Consider the following 6,746-nt stretch of genomic DNA (forward strand, 5'->3'; position numbering starts at 1 on the left):
TTCACTGGATTTGCTGTTCTTGCTGTGAAAGCTCACAGGTAGCAATCCTGAGAGGGAAGAAGACACACACCTGAGACTTGCTCAGTGCAGAGCTGCTATGTAGATGTTCCCTCAACACAATGGCCACTGCTCTGAGGAGCCTCTCTGCTCTTCAGCCTGGTCCAGGGCCTTCCAAAAGTGCAGGGTGGTTGTGTTGACAGGCTGAGATATAAACAATGCTTGAGGCACAGGAGCTGCAGAGGTAATGAAATGCCTTAAGGAAATAGTCTTAACTATCAAGGGATGGATCCACTCCCCCCTGCCACAAACCAGGGGTCACGTGGCTAGGAATGTGTATCCACAGATAGTGCTACCTTCAGAGAACTCTACTTACAGGTAAGTAACTCTTCTTTAAAGGAGGTATCTTTGTGTGGCAGACTGTTTATGGGAGCAATTTGAATTGAACTTTAAATGAAAAAGGCATATCTCTGTAAGTGGTAATAATTTTAGTCATCTCGCTGTGGCTAGGGGTTGTGGAATTCATTAGCACAGATTAACATATAAAGTGGGTGAGATATCTAATAGCAAACGTAGAGGTTTAGGGACCTTAATTCATCACTGAATGAACAGCGTGTACAGTATTAGGGACTATGAAATTTTTAATTTACACAAAGTGTCCAAGAATATAGGGAATAAATTTAAACCCAAAACAGATAATGGAGCTGTGCCCTGCCTAGCTGGCAAGTTGAATTGTTTTTACACTGAGTGAAGAAAGCTAATTATCCCAAGCACAAGGAGACTGCTAAAAATAATAAGATTATAAAGAATAATTTGCTGATATAATTACAACAAAATTGGGTACACACAATCGTCAGATACATGTATTGCTTGACCTGGGCGAGAAAGTGAAATAAATCCTTCCTCTATAGCCTTCGTAAATTTGTTTTTATCATCTCCAAGTGGTGTTTGCACAGGCAGCACAATTTGCATGTGTAATGTGGCTGTACAAATTGACAACAAGTAAATTATTCAAGGAAATAGGCTGGTCGTGGGTCTGAACTATCTCGCAAAGCCTATTCATTTTGAAGAATCACTGAGACGTGAAGCTCATACATCAACCATTTTCTGACAATCCTCAGACTTATTGTCTCCTAAAATGTCATTATGGCTATTATTTATGAAGCTAATTCATTTATTAATATATATTTAACTCTGACTTGTCATGCACCTTAGCAGGCATTCTGTGCACTGCATATTTTTGAATAGATGAAAGAGTTTTGCATGCTTTAATGATTACTGTAAGCTGCTATAGATTTATAGAATGCAGCTTTATTATCTACTTGCATTAATACCTTTTTGTAACTTTTTTTTTCCCTTAAGGCCATCAAATATAAATGGCAAATGACATATCCAAAAGATTGTATAAAAAAAGAGATTTTCTCAGAGTTTGTTGAATTTTAGAATAAAATGAGGTAGCTAACTGTTAAGGCCTAACTAGTTTCTAAGACTCTATAATAATTATGTTATTTTTTTGTGTGTTTTGCTGAAAAATATGGAATAAATTATATAAATTCAGATGTTTACTGTATTTTTCTCTTTGAGGACAAGTGGCCATCTTTTGATTATACCAACAGAGGGAGTAGAGTTTGAAGGGGGGAAAATGTAGCAGATGGAAAATAGATCTGTTCTGCTATAGTATACATATAATATAGATAATTTCCCTCATATAGAACACTCCTTAGGAATTGAACAGCACTGAGAGTATGGATTATGAGGTTGCCTATGGTTCTTGGACTTTTTCATCTTGATTCACTTATCTTGAGGGCATATTAAAAGACATAGGGATCACAGTAACCCTTTCCTGACATCTACCCAATGTCAAGAAAATAAAAATTGCAATCTGCTATGAGAAACATATTTGAGGTAGTTCTAAATTTTATTACACACACAGAATTCAGATTAAACTTGTAATTATAACAAACTGGCTAATTTAAATGCATAGTTTGTATGACTGTGTGGTCCATTTGACTGTTTTCAAGTTGGAGGTTACTGGTCTGATTCAGAAGTTATGAGCTCCTGCTCCTGCTCCTGGTATCACCCACAGATTTGATAGGTCACTTGGTCCTGCTCCCTCAGTGTTTATTTCCATCTGTAAGATGAGGATCAGAAGCTTGCCTTGTTTCCTGATGGCACAAAGGAATAACATGTAGGGGTAAATGCACTCTCTGAGTAGAGTTGTTCTTTAGTATTAAAATTAGGAATTGTCATATTTTTAACCTGCTCTCAGGATGTGCCAGGTAGTAAAAGCCATGGGATTATGTTCCACCATGGGATGGACAGTCTGTGACCAAGGAGGAATTTCATACTCTATCATTACCTTTCCATCTTACAGAGCTGGGCTCTTCATGGCCAGAGATATTTCACCTTAAACAGAAGAACAGATGGAAGTTTTCAATGTCAAGACCAGGAGTCTTTGCATAACAAAGGGTTACCAAGCCTTTATGTAGCATGAAGGTCTTTTAAAGCTAATATTGTAGTGGGAAATAATATAGATCTTCATACTGGAAAACTTCTTGCTTTGAATTCTTCAGCTTTAGAATGTGAATAAGACCACAAAAAGTTATATAGGAGCAAACTTAAGTGACCGAAATAAGGGCACCGTGAAAATCCAACTCAATCCAGACAAGGGCAAAGAAAGTCATGTGGTTCTGAGTATGTGTGGTGAATAAATAAAGCCTTTTCATGTCTGGATGTCAGTAAGAATAATAACTTTCTGTGCTTTGGAAATAGAAGCTTATGTTTTCTAAGGTATTCTGGTACTTGCAATTTCAGGTGCCTGCCTTGAGACATCTTAGAAAGTAAACCCAGACTTGTAGAATACTGTTTTTAAATGGAGCCTTGTCAGGTGATCTAAATTTGCCCTCTGGTAACTCCAAATGGTTTAGAATTGAAAAAAAAAAAAAAAAAACCAACAAAAAAACCCACATATATCTAAGCCTTTGGAGCTTAGATCTATTTTGCCACTTCAAAAACTCCCAGTATAAATATTGGTTGGTCTTCCAGTCAGACATCAATCATTCAGTAATCAATGCCTTCATAGTTTTTGATCTTGATGGCCAGTTTCACTAAGAGAAGAGATTCACAAGCTCTCTGAAGGCTTGTTGACTGCAGCCAAGTCAGAGACTGAAATTAATGCTACCAGTGAATCAGTGTGGAGGGCTGATTTCTAGCATATTTTCTCTTTATATTTAATGAGAATACTTAAATAATGTCAGAATGGCATGTTAAAGAAGAAAATTCATTAAGTCTTTCCTTATTATATTACAACGTTGGAGACTTCCCACTTACATTTTTTACAAATAAATAAATAAATAAATAAATAAGAGATTGACTGAATTGTTTAAAAAGAGCTTTTATTTTTTTTCATCCCACAAGAGATTACAGATTTCTGCAAAGACCTGGTATGGCACATCAAACTCTAGTTCATGCCATTGCTGTTTATGGTAGTGGAGCTATTTTTTTTTTCTTTTCAGGAGATCAAAATTCCACCTGCTACATAAGATATTCATTCATCTTTATTCAGTAACCTGTAAAATTCAGAATGTAGAGAAGGAGCAAATCTGCTTGATAGTTCTGGACAAAATTTTTTCAGCTGTGATTTTCTGAGTGGCTCAGCTGTAGAGCCTCAGAATGATGTGCGAAGAAAGTGCCCCATCAGACTGCCTGTGCAGCTCTTGCTGCTGCTCCTGATGACACTAATCCATATTCCACTTCTAAGTTGGCTGCTTCTCAGGGAAATGCTGCTGCTTCAACATCTTTTACTGCTGATCCTGTTTTACATTTTTGGAACAACCGAGGAATTCTCGGATCCTCTTTTATAACCAGGAGAAGTAAACAGCATTTATTGTTTGATAAAACACAATTTGTGAAGCACACAATCGTTGGGTATTCCAGCTTCAATGCCTTGTGCTGTGTTTCAGTGTATCCTGTGATAGTCCTTGTTGGCTACCAGCGTGTCAGGCTGTATGGACAGCCTGAGTGACCAGTTTGAGATTCTTCCAAAATGTCAGGTCTCTGTAGCTGCAATAATCAACTTATTTTACTGTCGGCAGTGTGTCAGGAGCATGCCAGCTGATACCCTGGGGACTGCCTGGAGCTGCCTGCTGCTAATCCCTTCAAAGGGGGCATGTCCAGAAAGGATGTGCAGTGAGCAGCTTCCAGATGCTACACTTGCAACTACCCTACCTATCCCTACCCCAAAACTGCTTTCCTTTTAATTATACCAAAAGGTATTTTGGGGAAAAATAAAAAAAAAAAAGTTTGAACTCATATAAAAAAAAGAAAACAATAAAGGAAAATATAACCCAGGCTTTTCCATTGTGCATTATCCTTCCTTCTGATGTAGTCACCCAATCAAACATCATTATTCATTGTGCAGCTAAAGGATGCTAACAATCAAGATACCTTGGGAATGCAATAAAAAGAGCTGGGTTGTAAACCCCAGGGCTTAATCCTGATCAGATTCCAAGTTCAATGATTATATTGGCCCCCTAGACTGATAACCAATTCTTCACTTTAGTTTTAAACATTTACACAGTATTGCCAAGTGCTGACAGCTTCAGAAATAGCAGTGGCATATCAGTAGTGGACGTTGACATGCCATGTTGTTAATTGTATTTTCAAAGCAGGCTGGGATTCCTTGGGATAGAAGAGTCACTGCAAAAGGTAAGGTAATTGGTGTGCATATTTGGGGGGATGAAAGGGTCCTGAACACACATTATTAAGTGAGTGCTGTTCAATTTTTTTTAATATCTTAAATGGTCTTTGATTAGAAATAAATATGTCAGGAAGAATTACTTGTTTACATAAAGAAAGGAATTAATGGCTGTAAATCAACACACATTTTGGAAAATGTTTCTTCTTAATTCTACATAAAACAGATCATCATAATTTAGCACATTTAACCTTAGGTTTATTGTGTCTCGTCATTTTTCAAAAGTAATTTTCCAAAAGCTTTAGGGTTGGAATGTTGTTAAAAAATTGAATGTGATGGTTACAATAAATGGAATCCTATTCTTTTCTCAGTAAGTGTTGTCTTGCCTACTTGCAGTTTACACAGAGCTGGATTCCAAGAGAAAGATGTAGTTTAAGCGATGGAGACATCATCCATAGCATCTCTTCTCTTTTAACAGCCCATCATTTATGTTGTAAGAACCCAGGATATTTTCTTCATCCTTTTATTTCTTCAAACCTGCATAGTATTGGTCTGCTTCTTCATTTTTTAAATTTTGTTCCCAGGAAAATCCATATTTTGATAAGGGCTCACTTAAAACAGTGTTGAGTATTTTAAGTTCTAAATTTAGTCTTCCTACTCTAAATTCTTCATATATTGACTTTCATCTATTTCAAAGTGTCAGAAAGCCCCAGCACATATTTTCTATATATTGAACTGTGTGTAAACAGCAGAAGTCTGTCTGATGTGGATGTGTGAGTGGTTTGGGGATTTTTTTAAGGTTTGCACCTGCCTTAATGCCAGTTTTTTGTTATGGGTAGGCACCAGTAAGATTGACTCCTCCAGACTGTCTTTTGGTGTAGAAATCAAATCCAGGCTGGTTTGCATCAGGCCCTTGATGAAACTCAGAAATACTAAATCAGGCTGGCTAGGGCAATTAGGTTTCCAAATGGAATCCAATTATTTTAATCAAGAGTCACAAAGAAGGGATGCCTCTTTTGAAGTGCAGGTACCACTTGGCAAATAAAATACTGTTTCTTAAGAGTGCTTTGAATTTCTTCATGAAGTGACTGCTGCATTTTGCAGATGGTTGGATCAGCAGTGAGATCTGTGCAGCTGTGTGTGGTTGCCAGACAGGTGTGTAATTTTTGCATTTGTGAGTTAACCATCAGCAAGGAAGAGATTTTAGCAGCAATGGGAAAGGGAGGAGTTGAGTGCAAGGTTAACCTTGCTGTTCACACTTCTACGCAGCCAGTGTCAAATTCTGGTTTGTAGTGGAAAGCTTAATTGCCTCCCCTATGGTGCTTTCATGCATTCAAATTGCCAACTTCTTAACAGTAAAGAGTTCTTAAAATATTTAGTGTTTTCGAGAATGCAGAGCAATGCAGTGTGTCTTGGAAGTAACTGAAACATGCAGTACATGAGTCATGAAGTGGAAAGGGAGAGTGAGCTCCTGTAAAAGTTGTTGACATTGTGTTGGGTAGTGACAAGTTTATGTAATAATCATGGAACAATCTGACTTTCTTCAAAGTATAAATGGATTTTTACCCCAAAAAATTACTTTTTTTAAAAATTACCTTTACGTTCTTTATATTTTTCCAGTTTGACACTCTGATTAGGGAAACACCTCAAAAGCACAAATTGCCTGAAGTTTTCCCATTTCTTATTTAGCAACAAGGTAAGTGCCAAAGAAGTACTATGCAGCAGTCCTTTCAAATATTCTCTTCAAACTTATAAAAAATTTAAACAAAAAGGGATGCTAGAGGAAAAACCAATTACTTGTGCAAAAGTCCATGCATTGTAATGAAAGAAATTATCCACAGCAGTCACTTTTGGAAGCCATGTGTGCTATATTTTATCTTCCTGAAAGTTAGGAATATACTTGAGATTGAAATCTTTAAAAACATGCAGAGATAGAGATGGATTAGGGGGCAATGATACATTTATTAGTCATCTTTAGGGAATAATCCACTCCCCTTTCCCATATACTTGGTTTCCACTGATTCACATAGAAAATGTTCCGAGATGGTTAAAC

Source organism: Anomalospiza imberbis, chromosome 8 (genome assembly GCF_031753505.1).
Source record: "Anomalospiza imberbis isolate Cuckoo-Finch-1a 21T00152 chromosome 8, ASM3175350v1, whole genome shotgun sequence".
NCBI classification, from domain to species: Eukaryota; Metazoa; Chordata; class Aves; order Passeriformes; family Viduidae; genus Anomalospiza; species Anomalospiza imberbis.